Genomic DNA, 16,871 nt, shown 5'->3' with positions numbered 1-16,871 from the left:
TGCGGTATCTTGTGTACATTAAACATTGCTTCATTTCACAGGGAGTTAAGCAGTTGCAGAAGGACACAAAGATAAACATCATGAATTATTTGACTCTTTTTTGTAAATATGGTACCATTATATTCAGAGCTGGGAAGTGAAGAAATTATTTTTAAACTGGCTCACAGGAAGACTGGTTGACGTTGTACAGTACATGTAATATTAACCAACTTGACCCTGCCTTAATAACTCCATTCTCCAGCCAGAGGAAGGGAGCACACAGTTTCTTAAAGGTGGGCGTCTTAGAGGAGCTTATTGTTCATGCTGTGCTCTGATATCTAATTTAATGTCACAGAGGAGCAGTAATGGAGTTTGCATCCCAGCTGACAGATCGTTGCGCAGGAATCAGACTGCCAGCTTTAAGGAATCTCAAAAGGAAGAAAGTTGCTTAGAGAAAAACAAAAATATGGTTTGGGAGGAAATTAATCTCTTTAGCTCGCGGGCAAATTTGAACTCTGGTGCAACTCCAATTGATGTCAGTGGAGTTGTTCGGGAGATGAATTTGCTGAGTGAGTTATCAGAGCTCAAAGCTTTAGTAAAGGAGTTGAGAGGAGATGAATTCTTAAATGGATAACGAAACACCATTCTTTATATCCAAGGCAAGTTATTAGTTTTTGGTTTTTTTTAATTTAAGACCTTTAAAAGCTGTATGAAGGTGTCTCCTCCGCATCCTAATCCTGCGTCAGATTTTGTGCTAGATTTAGCGCCTTTGGTGCAGGAAGTATTCGCGGCTGCCAGCAGGAGAATCTGCAACATATGGAAAATGTGTGGCTAAATAATTTGAACTGTTTTGAAACTCTCAGTATATTCTTATAAACCTGTAGTGCTTTATTGGGCGTGGGGGATAAATAATAATTTGAGTTATTTCATTATTATAATATACCGAATTCTGCTGCAACACTTCATTGCACCTCTTTCATAATTTTTTTTCTCTGTACAACTATTAGATGCAGAGCAGTTATTCTTTATTTATTATAAATAAATTCCTAAGTGAAGTCAGGGAGCCCCATTATGCTAGGCACTGCACACACACAGTAAGAGATGAGGACCCTGCCCCAAACGGCTTATAGTCTAAGTAGCTAAGACAAGGGGAAGTGGGGCACAGAGATGCAGTGTGTTTCTCCCCCCCCCCCCCCCCCAAGGTCATAGAGTAGCTCTGTGGCAGAGCCAGGAACAGAAGCCACTTCTCCAGACTCCCTGTCCACTGGACCACACCGGCTTTCAAACCTATCAATGCTATCGTACTGTTTTGAAGCAACATTTCACAATAGAACTAAAGATTTCACCCACAAGGAAGCGCAAACAGGCAGTAGAAATTTTTCTTCTCCTATAAACATGATTTATAATGTCCTTGGAAAGATCCCTTCTGTGTAACTGACAAGGACTTTGGAACAAATGAAGTATAGAAGCTTCTGATTAATCCATCCCAGGCTTTAAACAAGAGCGTGTGCATGCTGGAACAGGTCAATTAGGGAGCTTGTTAGTTTTGTGTAGACATCCAGCTTGAAGTGATGTTTTTATTTGATAAAGCTGCTAGTTGTTCACCTTAATACTGAATCCTAGTGTATTGATTCAGAGCTCCTGGTAACCTGGAACAACAATATCTGAGGCTTCAGAGGTTCCTTTTATAGGCTATCCTAGTGATAAAGGTTGAGATTAGTTAGATTAGGTTGAGAGTAGAGAGACGTTGGAGACAACTCTCATTAACGTCAATAGGAGTTGCGTTGTTAAATCCCCTGGCTGGCTTTGAAAATCTTACCAAAATGCTGTGTCTTATCCTCACACAGTAAAACCAGTTAATATATTCCTTGTATAACAGGCACTTGTGAATCCCAGAAAATAGCCTCATGGTGAAGCAGAATATGTATATATTTTTTAACAGTGTTTAGTATCCTTACGTGCTGGTTCAGATGGCCGATAATGTATCTTTCCTCCCAGTAGATGGAGATAGGAGGGCAGAGAACTTTTGTTGTCTACTTCTATATAATAGGTTTGCTGGCTGCCAGGCTCCAGTTCTTCCGATCTCCAGCTGGCGGCTGTTCTCATGCTGGCTGGGATGCTTTTTATTTTTCCTTCACCTTCATTCTGACATGACTTTAATGTTCTTTCTGGATCTCTTCTTCTGGAGGAAGTGTTTGGGAGACCAGCTCTGCTAGTCACTGGTCATTACTTCTTACCTGCCCTATTCACCCTGTTTGGGCCCAGCTCCCTCACTGACCACCTGGCTATTGTCTAAAACCAATGACGTGTATTTGCATGCATTTATGGGCAAATTCTACCACCCTTACTTATGTTAAGTTGGTGGTGGTGTTGTGTGTTACAGTAGCACCTCGAATTCCCCAACAGGAGCTTGGTACTGTACAATCATACAGTGAGAAATACAGCCCCTGCCTCAGACAGCTTACTCTCTAAATAGGCAAGACAGACAAAAAGCAGAGCCTCAGAGAGGTGAAGTGACTGGCCCCAGGCCACCCAGGAGGTCAGTGGCAGGAATAGCGCCATGGTCTCCTGGGTCCCAGTCTAGTGCCCTATATAATAAATTTAAATAGGACTCTTACTCTTGCTTGTAGTTCCATTGAAATCAATGAGACTGTTAAAAATATAGCACTACCGGGTGGCAAAAACTAGCCCTTGTTTTATTCCAGTTCTAAGAGAATACAGATTTATGTAGTACATTTTAACATCTCCTTTTCTATGGACATTTCTTCCCACTGTGGAAGACTTTCTGAAGAGAAGGCCTAATTGCACCTTTATGAAAGAGAGATGAAAAAGTCGACTACATGCATCTGACGACGTGGGCATTCACCCACGAAAGCTCATGCTCCAATACGTCTGTTAGTCTATAAGGTGCCACAGGACTCTTTGCTGCTTTTACAGATCCAGACTAACATGGCTACCCCTCTGATACTTGACAATATGTAATGTTATGCCTCAGTCTTGGTCAGAGGGGCTCGCCCCTGAGGGAAAATCTGAGAATTTCCTAGTGTTCGTCTAATTGACAAGAAATGTATTAGTTTATGTTTCTTTGCATAAATTCCTCAAGGATGCTCCTAATACAGAACATCTTAGCATATAGGCCAGTTAGAAATGTTTTGAGAATTATTTTTTTCCAAGGTTATAGTAATTTCTCTGTTTGTGTAAGATTCTCAAGGTCATTAGAAAAATAAATGACAGCACTGAGAGACTAGTTAGCTAAAGTATAAAAACATGGATGGAGACCTAGTTCCTTCTGAATCAGTAGTTCATGTACTCAGCATATTCGCACGGTTACAATCTGTTCAGAAAGCAGAACACTGCCACCTGGTGTCTACTAAGACAGGTCAGACAACAAAAATCATTAATAGTATGCTATTTTTAAGGTTTCTACTTTGATCTATCCATATTCTTAGAGTATCCATCACTGTGATTTCTGAGGCCCTGGATCAAAAAATCCTTAAGAACGTTCCAAAGTAAATAGACCTATTGACTTCAGTGGAACTGCTGATATGTTTAAACTTAGACAAATACTTAGGTGCCTTATGCTCTAATTTAACACCTCCAATCAGAAAAGTGACTCTGTATTATGGCATTGTGGGTTTTCTTGTTTGTTCTCTCTGTGATTCCATGTCAAATTTCTTAGTTGAAAAACAAAAATATAATTTTTCTAACTGCTACCACTGCAAACACAACCTCTGATCTTCCCTCCCATTTCATTATCACCAGTAACAAAGATACTGCAGTTGGAACTTCATCGATGATGTTTGAGCCGCTCTGAGGAGGTACAGGAGGTGTTACTACACAGTAGGAAATCAGCTACTTGTCGTACTTACCTGCAAAAGTGGACCAGGTTTCAGGTTTGGAGTAATTCCAGGCAAATTTCCCTAGTATCTGCTATTCTCCCAATGGTCCTAGACTATATACTGACTATCAAAAAATCAGGACTCTCTCTTAGTTCACTCAAAGTACACCTAGAGACCATAGCAGCCTTTCATTGACAAATAGAGAGATACTCATTATTCTCGCACCCAACTACAAAGTGATGCCTCAAGGACTTAGTAGTAAACCTTTTTACCTCCCTTAGATACCAATCAATGAACAATTTAATCAATCAGTTCAGAAAAAGCCCAGAGACCTCAGTTCATTCATGTCTCACCCTCCAGGGTAACATGGCATCCTGTACCTTTTGTATCCGAAGAAGTGGGTATTCACCCACGAAAGCTCATGCTGCAAAAACGTCTGTTAGTCTATAAGGTGCCACAGGATTCTTTGCTGCTTTTACAGAACCAGACTAACACGGCTACCCCTCTGATACTTGTACCTTTTGTGACACCTTTTGCAAAGCTGTCTTCACTGGCTCCAGATGGTTAAGTGCCAAGCAGACGACAGTATGGACAAGTTAGTCACATTTTCCCCCACCACCCAAGTGCAGGATTATCTACCTTGGTGGCAGAACAGGGAGCAGGTGTGTGGAGGAGTCCTCTTCTCATTGTCTCCACCCCAGAAAACACTGATCACAGATGCTCCCCGTTAGGATAAGGCACCCATCTGAGCGAACATATAGCACTAGGAATGTGGACTACTTGGGAGTCCAGGGTACACACAAATCTCCTGGAGCTGAGAGCTGTTTGAGAGGCCTGCAAACAGTTCTTATCGCTCATACAAACAATCCCAGCACATCCAAGTAGACCTATAGATGTCGAAGGCCAGAAGAAACCACGGTGATCATCTAGTCTGACCTCCTGTATAACACAGGCCAGAGAACTACCCCAAACTAATTCCTAGAGCAGATCTTTTAGAAACACATCCAATCTTGATTTTAAAATGGTCAGTGATAGAGAATCCAGCACAACATTTGCTAAATTGTTCCAATGGTTAATTACTCACTGTTAAAAATGTAGGACTTATTTCCAGTCTGAATTTATCTAGCTTCAACTTCCAGCCACTAGATCATGTTATATCTTTCTCTGCTAGATTGAAGAGTTCATAATTAAATATTTGTTCCCCATATAGGTAATTATAGACTGTAATCAAGTCACCCCTAAACCTTCTCTTTGTTAAGCTAAAAAGATGAGCTCCTTGAGTATATCACTACAAGGCATGTTTTCTAATCCTTTAATCCTTGTTAATCCAGCAGGACAGAGTGGTGATCACCCTCTCTGTTCCCAGATGGCCCAGACAGTTTTGGTTTCCCAGACTTTTCTAGCTGTCAGCCCATGCATCCCTCAGTATCCAGTCCTTCCCAAGCCTCTTGACACAGAACACTGGCGAGATCAGACATCCCAGCCCAGAATTCCTCCACCTCATAGCATGGTATTTGGATGGATATCAAATCTAGAACCAACCTGTTTGGTAGCTGGTAAGCCATCCTTAACAATAGCAGGAAGGAATCCACCAGAAAGTGCAACTTAGCTAAGTGGAAGAGATTTTATATTTGGGCTCAAATCATTAGATGTCCCCAGAAGAATCGAACATTTCCCACCTTTTTAGACTACCTGCTTGCCTTGAAGCCTTCAGAACTTTCCCTTAGCTCTATATGAGTATACTTGGTGGTGATTAGTGTTTGTCACCCTTCAACTGACAACCACTCCATTTTCACCCATCCCGTCAATGAATGTTTCCTAAAAGATCTAGTCAGATACTTCTCTCCCGTAACTAAACCTGCTTCCTCCTGGGATCTTAACTTGGTGCTTATGGTATGAACTAAGTATCTCTTTGAACCGTTAGTGACCTGCTCACTGTCCCATTTATCTACGAAGGTCACCTTTCTAGTGGCCATCACTTTGGCCAGAAGGTAGGAGTCCTAGGAGCCCTTATGGCTGATTCATCACACACAATATTTCCCAAGTATAAGGTTTCATTAAGACTGTACCCAAGCTTCACCCCCAAAGTAACCTTAGACTTTCACCTAAATCAAACAGTACACGTATCTGTGTTTTTCCAAAGCCAATGCTACTTTTGAGGATAGGCGACTCCACTCCCTAGACATATGCCAGGTGTTGGCATTTTACCTACAGAAAACAATATAATTTAGAAAACTCATCTAGACTGTTAGCTTCTCCCATCATCCATTCTGTCCAAGGGAGCTATCTCCTCTTAGAGACTTTCTTAGTGGGTTTCAGACTGTATTCTGCTCTGTTACCAGTTAGCTTGTGGAGAAAGGGTATCTGCTATCAGTGCCAAGGCAACTTTGGTAGCCTCACTTCAAGAAGTTAAACTTTGTTGACATCTGCGAAGTGGGAACATGGGATTCTGTCCATACCTTCACAAGACATGCCCTAATGTGAGCTTTCACTGCTGATGCATCCTTTGGTTCAATGGTTCTTCAATTATCTGTACCACATAGGTCCTCACACCCTCCTTCTCAATTAATACTGTTTGTCAGTCACCCATAGTAGAATACACATAGGAACCAGCACTCAAAAAGAGAGAGAGGTTATTTACCTTTTATAGTAACTGTAGTTCCTTGAGATGTGGTGTCTTTATCTGTATTCCACTAGTCACTCTCCTTCCCCTCTGCTTTGGATCCTTTACTCATGATTCATGGTAGAAAAGGAGAGATGGTTGGTTCACACTGCCCCTTATACACTCAGTCCGGAGCATGAGAAGAGGAAGAGTGCAGGCGCATATGAACAGATTGTGCTAGCAGAAATATTTTGGTCTCAGGCACCTGAAGCACGTGAATACACACAGTGGAATATAGATAGGGCCCACACATCTCGAAGAATTTCAGTTACTATACAAGGCAAGTAACCTCTCTTTTTGACAACCAACATTAACTTCATTTTGCCTCTTGGAAATATAGATCATTGTTTATATTAAGGATACATTGATAGATTATAAAGTATTAATAAATAACTAATAGATAAGCATTTTACAAGCCCGAGTAGTAATTTTTATAGGTTGGTAATAAGCACATCAGAGGAAAGTATTATAGATGGTTTATAAGTACCTGTTAGACTCTATAACAATCCATAACAATTAATTAACATTTATTGACACAGCTATTAATCATTTGCTTTTGGAAAAAACAGGGATCGGATAGGTAGACTATTAAGGCAACATTTTTACCAGGTTACTTTTCTGATTACTAATGGCATGTAAATCCACACAAATCAGGAATTCAGAGTTAAATATGAAATCCTATCTGTAACTCATGTGGTTGTACTTAAATACTATAGCTTATATGGTACTCTCTAAAGGTCATACAGTTTTCAGAGATACTTTTTGATTAACATCTCCTCCTCTGTTGGAAAGTACAACACAAACTGATTTCCCGTCCTTTCTCCCAACTCTCAATTAATTATAATCAAGATATGGTATCATAAGACTAAATTAAATTTAGTAATTGCCTTTTTCCCTTCATTAAGTTGAAATATTGCTAAATTTAAGATTGGAGCAGGTTATTGTGTCTTATTATAAAGTTCTGTTAACTAGAATATTCAAATTTATTATTTATCATAGCTATTGGGAACCCCAGACATGAATCAGGTCCTCTTCATGCTAGACGAACCGTTCTCAACCTGCAGCCCAATTAGCACACAGCTGTGTCCTAAAGGCCACCAGGCTGTGCAGTGGGGTCCAGATTCCTGGCTGCCCGGCATGACGGGGTCCAGGGCTGCTGGCTGGCCCCGCAGGGTCCGGGTCCAGGGCTGCCATCTGGCTGCCTTGCCATCTGGCCCTGTGCGGTGGGGTCCAGCAGGTCGAGGCTGCTCCCCCTCCCACAGGGTTCTGCTCCTGGCCACACACTCTGGAGGGGTCTCTGGGTGGGAGGCACTGGGTATAGGGGTTTGTGGGGAGGGAGGTTTGGGAGAGGGTGTGCTGTGGTTCTCAACCTGCGGCCCAGGTAACACACATGTGGCCGACAATGATAAATAGGTTGAGAACCACTGTGCTGGACACTGTACCACACAAAACAAAAAGACAGTCCCTGCCCCCAAACAGTTTATAATCTAAGTAGTGTGTATATATTGATACATACAATTATTTGTGACTTGAAGAGGTATTTGTTTGCAGGTCATGGGCTTCCCAAGGACTAAATATAGCCTTCAGTGTGCTAAAATGTATCTTAAAATGCAGTCCCATAATGTTGTCCTTTTCCTGTAAGTGGTGTGTGAGGATAAATCTGTGCTATGGTGAGTTTTTATTGTTGGGAACTCAAACAACAAACTTTTTCTATTCCTCTATCAAAGAATATATAAACACAACTAAATATTGTGGCTGTGTGTTTATTTTTTATAAAGGTTACGTATTTGATTTTTCTGTAATATATTGCAGAATGCTTTGTCTTTACTCTGTAGAGCAACCTTTGCCTCCAGTAAAAGACAAAGTGAAAACCTCTGTCTAAACGTACATGCAAATTAGGGGCAGCCTGCACACTCCTGGTAAATTGCCAATGTATTGCAAAGTCAGGGCATCACTGACAGATACTTCCTGTTCTCCTGACACTGCAAAAGGTTCATTGCCTTAGCACTTTGCTGGGACCCAAAACAGTAATTAAAGGACAAATATTTTAACTGAGCCCTTTTTTCTTTCTTTAAAGACCTGTTCCCTTGGAAACACTCCTGTAGATTGCAATAGGAGCAGGATTGGGATATACATAGAAGATATTATTTTATTTGAATTGGGGTGGTAGCTTGGGAATTACTTTTTTTTTTTAATTCAAAGTGAAATATTTAAGGTAATCATAGAATATTAGGGTTGGAAGAGACCTCAGGAGGTCATCTAGTCCAACCCCCTGCTCAAAGCAGGACCAACCCCAACTAAATCATCCCAGCCAGGGTTTTGTCAAGGCAGGCCGTAAAAACCTTTTAAGGATGGAGATTCCACCTCCTCCCTAGGTAACCCATTCCAGTGCCTCACCACCCTCCTAGTGAAATAGTGTTTCCTAATATCCAAGTAGTTCAAGTAGATGCAGCCATGTATTGTACGTTAGTGTGCACACCCTGCACACTAGAGCTAGAAAACTTTGCCTAGCAGTACCATAGAGGCAGCACTCGTGCCCTGTGGCCATAGCCCTGCACCTGGCCATGTAAGGGTGGCACCATCCTCATCCCCTCAGTTCCTTTTCACTGCTTGTGGCCTAGAGTTGGAGCTCTGTGTGGTGCCTGCACCTCACACTTTCATCTCAGTTTCTGATAACTTTTTCTGTATAAAGTAGTAGTACCACCTTAGGTTTAGTTAAGTATTAGTTTAGTGTAAGCTAGAGTAGTTGGCTATCATGTAGGGGAGCCATCCCCAATAGCACCCTCCACACAAAGTGCTTGTTGTGCCTCGGCAAGGGACATATTAAAGACAGGTGCTCCACCTGCAGGTTGTTCACAAAGAGGACCCAGGCAGCATCTGACCTGCTTTATGTCTCAATCTCAGACACTCCACTAGTTCAGGAGTTCTCTGGTGCTATGGGATATACCATCTCATCCTCCATTGTGTCCTTGGCACCTTCTGGCCATGTCACGGAGTTGCTGGGTCCATCAGTGCTGCAGCTCGCACTGCCTGAGCTGCAGACTAGATCCAGCACCAAAAGCTAATGCCCTGGTGGTGACTGCAGCAAATGACAGGGCTCGACAGGGAAGATCTAAATCTACACCCAAGAAGAGAGTCCAAGAGGATAGACTTGAAGGGAAAAATAGTTATACCTCCTCTTCCTTGCAAAGGCACATCACAAACCAGTAGGTGTTGGTCTCCAAATATGACTTTGTTAATTTAGTGGCCATGTCTAAGTTCATGAACAAGTTGCCAGAATTCTCCAGGAAAAAGTACAAAGCATTCATTTCGGAAGGCTATTTGGTGCCAAAACTTTGTGTCAGGCAGCCATGGACCTGGCAGATGCCTCGGCCAGGATTACAGCATCAGCTGTAACCATGAGAAAGGTTTCATGGCTTCAGAACTTGGGCATTGCACCTGATGTCCAGCAGTCCACTGAAGATTTACCATTTGATAGCTGGGTTTTGTTTTCAGAAAAGACTAATGAAAACTTGAACTTATTAAAAGACTCCCAAGCTACTTTGTTTACTTTGGTGGTACCTACTCCAGCCATGAGGAGATGTTACCATTGAGGTCAGCAGCCACAACAATACCAATCTCAGCATTTTTTTTAAACAGTCCTTTCTTTCTGAACAGCAGCAGGATTACTCCAGAAAGAGCCACATATCCCAGAGGAGGAGATTGGTTACTGAGAAGCAAATCCAGAGAGCACATCCTCTGTCATGTCCAGCTCATACTATGACAACTCGATCATCTGGGTCTCATTCTAAATGGTGGGATGTCAACATTATTTCTAACTCAAAGACTTGAGTTCACTGGGGCCATGACAGACTCTACAAATTTGAGGGCATTTCTGCCAACTTGAACAATTCCAGGCAATTTGTCGCTTATGTCTGGAGCTGCAGTCCCCACCCTCAAGCCCAGCCCATGTATACTTGAGGTTGCTAGGCCATATGGCTTCATGCACATAGGCTGCACCTTCGTCCTTTTCAAATATGGCTGACGTTGGTCTATTATCCATACCATCATCCCTTGGCCAGACTGGTTTGTCTTCCTCCACCAATCCTGGATTCCTTACAGTGGTGGACAGTTCAGGATAAATGTGCCAGGGCATTCCCTTCACTCGGTCTCTATCGACGAGAACTATTGTCACCGATGCCTCCTTCGTAGGTTGGGAAGCACATCTGGAGATACTGAAGATTCAAGTCCTGTAGTCAGAATTGGAAGCTTCTCTACATATCAGTGTCCTGGAGCTTCATGCCATCTGTAGTGTCTATTAGCCGTTCAAGATCACATCAGGGGCTCCGCAATACTCATACTCGCCAACAATATCATCGCAATGTATTATGTGAACAGGCTGTCGGGGAGGGATAGTCTAGTGTGCTCTGTCCATAGGCAATCGGGTTCTGGCAGTTTTGCATTGGTCAGAGCATTTCCTCCCATGGCTGATCACTTTCCTGGGATCCCACAATCACCTGGTTGTGAATTTCAGCAGGAATTTCTCCTTGAATCATGAGTGGTCTCTGAAGCCCCGGGTCCTGTGGTCCATCTTTGTAGTTTGGGGCATCCAGACAATCAACCTGTTCACCATAAGAGAAAACAAGAAATGCCAGTTGTTTTGCTCCTAAGGGAGACTCAGTCTGGGCTTCTTCACTGATGCTTTTCACTTGAGCTGGGACTCGACGCTCTTGTATGCCTTCTCTCCAATTTCAATCATCCCGCAGGTCATTCTCAAGGTGAAATTGGACCGTGCCAGACTCATTCTCATTGTTCTAACATGGCCAAGATGATGATGGTTCTCAGGCCTCCGCACATTATTGGTACAACCTCCCATATTCGTTCTTCACCCGACCTCCTGACTCAGCATCATGCTCAGGTTTTGCATCCAGCACTTAGACCAATGCATCTCACAGCTGCATGATTAGATGAGAAAGAAGAATGACGATCAGAGGAAGTCTGGCAGGGCTTACTTAACAACAGGAAGTCCTCCACCAGACAGCCTATTTGCCATATAGAAGTGTTTCTCGGTATGGTGGTTGGTCCAATGAGTGCAAACAACACAAGCTTGTATTCAGGGTATCGTGGAGTACCTCTTACAGATTCCGTTTTCTGGCCTTGTGCTTAGATCATAGAGTCCACCTGGAGGCTATTTCAGCATTTCATTCACCTGTCCATGGAAAGTTGGTGTTTTCAAATGACAGTAAGGCTCTTGAAAGGAATTGCTCATCTTCATGTGCCAGTTAAAGAACCGGTTCCCTTGTGGGACCTTAATCCTGTTTTAATAGCTCTTGTGGGACTTCAGTTCAAGCTTCTGGCAACTTCTTCTTTCTCCTTTCTGTGTCAGAAAACTGCCTTCCTTCTGCAAGAAGTGACTGTGAGTTGCAGGCTTTGATGGCAGAGACTTGTTACATGCAATTTTCCAAAGACAATAACCCTGCAGCTGCATCCAAAGTGTTTATCTAAGGTGTTTTCCCAGTTTCATTTAAACCAAATTATGTATCTACCAGTGTTCTTCCCTAAACCACATTAACCCCAGAAGAGCAGCCTCTCCATACTTTGGATGTCAGTTGTCATCTACCGTTTTATCCTTTCCATTCCTGACCACATCTGTTTGTTTCATGTGTGGACCAAATGAAGGTTCAAGCAGCCTGTTCACAGACATTGTCTGTAGCTTCCTGTGTCATGACAGCATACAAAATAGTCCAGGCTACACCTCCTCAAAGGGTGTGAGCTCATTCCATAAGAGCTTAGGCAACATTAACAGCATTTTTAAAATAACATTCCTATATTGGACATTTGTAGGGTGATCACTGGGTCCTCTCTGCACACTTTTTGCAAACCACTATGCCTTTCCAGCTGCATCCGGATCAGATGCAACCTTTTGGGAAGGCAATCCTGCAGTCTCTCTTTAAATAGAATCTGAGCCCAACCTCCTAGGAGTACAGCTTGCAAGTCACCCAACGTGGAACACACGGATGCATCTACTCAAAGTAAAAAAAAGTTACCTACCTGTAACTGTTGTTCTTTGTGATGTGATGCTGATGTGTGTTCCACAACCCGCCCTCTGTCCTCTCTTCATCAGAGTCTCCACTTCTGATAGTTGGTGCAAAGGAACTGAGAGGGTCAGGGTGGCACTGCCCCTATATAGCCTGGGGAGAAGCTATGGCCATAGGGAGCTCCTTAAAACACCAATACTCCATATTTAAGGCTGTAAGAAAATGGCAGACCAAAATTTTGTTGAGAAACAGCATCTCTAACACACACTACAGCTTTTTAAAGTTGTCACAAGTTTCAGTGTTGCTGTGAAGCCGTGCACCAGATTGCAATGCCACTCTCTGGTTTGGCCCAGCCACACTTCTGTCATGACCCAGCGGGAATGGTGGCCGAGGAGGAGGATGGGGCCATGGACCCATGCGGGGGGCTTGCCCTGCTTGCTGCCCCAGCTCTGTGCCAAGTGTTGCTGCCTGCACTTCACCCTGCTGGTGCTAGTTTTGTCCTTCGCCCAGGTGTAGTTCTACCTCCTCCACATAGTGCAAGCCAGGCCTGCTGAGCAGCGGCAGCTCATGCATGAACCTCAGGATCTTGCCTCCCTCAGCTGCCCGCTGCTCCAGGGCATCTTCTCCAGGAGGCCCCAGTGTATGGGGCTGGGCTGAGGCTGGGATTTGTGTCTCGCACAGGGCACCGAGCTGAGACCAGAGAGCCCTGAGCTGGGGCCGGCTCAAGGGCACAGGGACTCCAGTCCTTCCATCCTGCCATGGGGTCTAGAGGAATGGTGGAGGGGATACCCAGCCCCTGTTGGAGGATAAAGGACCTTGCTCCCAACTCAATATCTAGTCAATTACTAAATAAGAGTTTAGGTCCGTGTGTGTGTGTGTGTGTGTGACAACCTTATCCATGTGAAAGTAGCTTTAACGCAGTTATTTCAACGATTAAAGAAGGGGTGGGTGCTAAAATTGCTTTCAAATCTTGCTATTTAAAATCAGTAACAGCCCTGCCGCCTCCTCCTAGTGAATTTGCACATCTGATTGTTTTTTATACATAGCTTCTCTTAATTAGTCATGTGCATTGTAACACATTGTGTAATATTGACCCTAACTGCTGTGTCAATCATTTTTGCACTTGAAGGAACAGAATGTTTTAGTTCTCTAGGCACTGCGCACACACACAAAAGGTACATTATTACGTGTCTTAAAAGTAAGAAATGTCACAGCTACAAGTAACTTATTCGCTGTTGCACAATGCTGTTTATTTTGTATAAATTCTATGGCCGCACTGGTCTTTGTAGTGGTCTGATAGCACTTGCTCTCTTGCAGCCTGTGATTCATAACTGTCACCATCAGTAGAACTTTGGACCCTCTGCTCAAAAAAGCACAGGATCCTACCACCAATACTGTGCATGCATGCATACACCTATCAATTACTGCAGTAGTCTTGCCTAAAATGGCTTTAGTATATTTATGTGCTAAGAAAAAAAGTGACCTGATTTGAAATTAGAAGATGGAGACTGCTTGCTAATTTTCTTTTAAGCACTGGAATCTCCAGGATTCAGTGATTGGTTCTATTTTATAGACACACCTGAGTAACAACCTCAATGCTTTTATTCTCCTCCCCAGTTCAAATACACAAATTCAATGGATTTACCACCCATACACACACCCATTCCATATTGCTACACGTGAAGGCCATTTTTTATGCTGCAGATCTCTACCAGACTGGCACGCGAACCTTTATCAGTAGAAGTGGTTAAAGTGTGTGTGGGGAGTGGGGCGCGCACGAGGTCACAGACCTTGCCAAAAATAAATAAAAATCAGACAGGTTGCTGAGGGGCACCCTTAAAGCAGTCTTTTACCACAGCTGCTACTCCATGATTAGGACAGATGCCCCCCCCCCGACACACACACACTTTTCTGACCACTTTAAGCACTGATCAGTAGTACAGCCAACTCAGCCAAAGAAATAGAGAGAACCACATAATAATCTAATATATTTTAAATACTCAAATGTGTGTAACCACTACTTTCTTATACCTTCATCTAAGCAGAGAAATAAACATCACCATATGAGAAGAAATCTTCACTTAAATTGACTGACAGTATAAATACAGATACCATATACCTCTCCTCTGAGTGTGTCTGTTTTCTGGTCTCTCTGATTATGTCATCATTGGTAAATTAGAGGCGCATTTTGGTAAATTTATATTTGAATCTGGCTTCAAATTTTCCCAAAGCTCAGACGTGTTTGGTCTTAGCCACAAAATACAGCCCTTCAGCCAAATTCCTAATATAATGGGATGGTCATGATCCAGGACTTCAGTTTGGATTGATCTTTAATTAGAATTCAGAGACAGTCACCATATCACAGTCAGGGCACTGCTTGAGCCCTCACTCATACACGAAAGGAGACTGCTCTGAGTTTAAGGGCCACAAGTTGAGTACAACGGCTCTAAGAAATGAAAGTTGTTCAGATACATAAAATTAGGGACACAAGTTTAATGAAGGAAATAGATAGTTACTGAGATTAATTATAGATTTTTGGCGCCTTTCATTGTTTGCAGCCTAGCTGGTAGTGACTGAAAATTATCATCTCCTCGCTGATAGTGACCTACCTGGTCTGAATCCAGTTCCTGGGAACAGCTGTGCACATTACAAAAAAAAAATCTTGGCAAGTGAGCATTTGCCTCATCAGTGAAGACAAGGCCTCGAACCTAACCTAACTCCTCTGTCCCATGCAGGGGTGAGCCTTGTAGGTTAAGATTGAGGCATACTGGAAAGTCATGCCTTTCCTGTCTTCTATGGATATATAGGGGGACTTCAGTCTTTGGGGCCACCAGTCTGTCACCTTTCGTCTGTGCCAAGTGAACGAAAGAAAATCTCTTGAACACAATAGAAGACCTGTAGAGCAGGCTGGTTGCTTTTCTCATGTGCATGAATTAGTGCCTCTGAGCTGATCTTAACTGAAGTGTCTGCATACCTATGATCCAGTAGTGCTCAGAGATTTGTCACATTTTATATGAACACACTTAAAGTGTATCAAATTGTGAGATGCGTCAAGGTTTAAAACGGTTAAGCAAAATGTAGCCTGCACTGTAGTGAAATCGTAGCTCTCCTGGGCTGACACTAGAAACGGGTCTTGTCAATTTCACCGAGTGAAAATGAATGAAGGAACCAGAAATTACGGTAAAGGAGAATAACAAACTGGTCATTAGCAAAAGGCCAATCATGGAAATTTAAAGATGAAAACAAATAGTGTAGCCAGATAGAGGAAACATCTACAGAAGAATAGGAACTCATCAGTGAGGATTATGAGGAGCTCACCCAGTGAGGATTATGATGACATGACTGGCTGGGGCTAGTGGGGGGAACAATATTGTGAGCTGACTGATTTTATTGCAGTAAAGTAGTCAAGAATCTCATAAACCTGGGCTTCTAAGTTCATGTGTTGCCCTCCTAGAACATATTTACTGCTGACCTGATTTTTTTTTTTAAAGGTCTGTTGCCTATGTTAGGCCACTGATGTACTGAGACTACTACCTGTAGCATATTGAACAATATTGGCTTATTGTTTCCTTGTATTCCCCCATTGGTCTGTCTGTATCCATCTGATAGCTTATATTTAGACTGTTAGCTCTCTGGGGCAGGGGCAGGCTTTTTGTTCTGTGTTTGTACAGAGCCTAAACACAATGGCACCTTGTTCCATGCTTGGGGCTCCTTGGCACTACAGTAATACAAATGATGGTGATGATAGAAGTGCTGAGCATCGGCACTTGCCATTGATTTCACTGACAGCTGTGGTCGCTCAGCACCTTCTGAAAATCAGGTTATACATGTAATTATTTAAATGTTTTTGCTTTCAAGGAGCATCTCATGTTACAACCATAGATGCAAAACTTCTGCAGGAGCAGGCTTTAAGGGTATGTCTAACTGCAATAAAAGACCCATGACACAGTCATGGCTAGCCCAGGTCAGCTGACTCAGGCTGGCAAGTTTCAGGCTGTGGGGTTAAAGCTCATAGTGTAGACATTCAGGCTGGAGCCTGGGCTCTGAGACCCTGCAACGGGGAAGCCCTCTAGACTGAATGTCTACACTTCAGTTTTTAGCCCTGCAGCCCAAGCCCTGTGAGACAGAGTCAAATGGCCTGGCTTTGATACTTGGTGCTGCGGGTTTTTTATTGCAATGTGGACGTACCCTTAGAGCTTTTTCCCACTGAAGTTCATAGGAGTGGTAACTTCAGTGGGAGCAGTATCTTTGCAGTTAACGTAACACTGACATTCACTTTTTCAGTTTCTGGGGATAAAAACATCAGACAAGAGATAAAAACTTCCTTAAAAGTTTACTAAATGAGGCAGTTCTTTTTTCAGCTTTTGTTTATAG

At 42.9% G+C, this 16,871-nt stretch overlaps 1 protein-coding gene across 8 annotated transcripts in view; it reads left to right on the top strand.

Moving 5' to 3' along the window:
* PDE3A (phosphodiesterase 3A) overlaps nt 1-16,871 on the top strand; it is a 539,267-nt gene that overhangs the window by 461,994 nt on the left and 60,402 nt on the right. The window contains exon 1 of one of the 8 annotated variants that reach the window (XM_039544422.1): nt 3,742-3,797. The exons of 6 other annotated variants lie outside the window; for them this stretch is intronic. The gene's annotated coding sequence lies outside the window, so the exon portion shown is untranslated. Of the gene's footprint in view, nt 1-3,741; nt 3,798-3,851; nt 3,873-16,871 lie in introns of those variants that run through there. One more of the 8 variants, XM_039544428.1, reaches the window with a different exon arrangement.

This window comes from Mauremys reevesii, linkage group 1, assembly GCF_016161935.1.
Source record: "Mauremys reevesii isolate NIE-2019 linkage group 1, ASM1616193v1, whole genome shotgun sequence".
Lineage (NCBI taxonomy): Eukaryota > Metazoa > Chordata > Testudines > Geoemydidae > Mauremys > Mauremys reevesii.
This window is presented reverse-complemented; position numbering and strand designations above follow the sequence as displayed.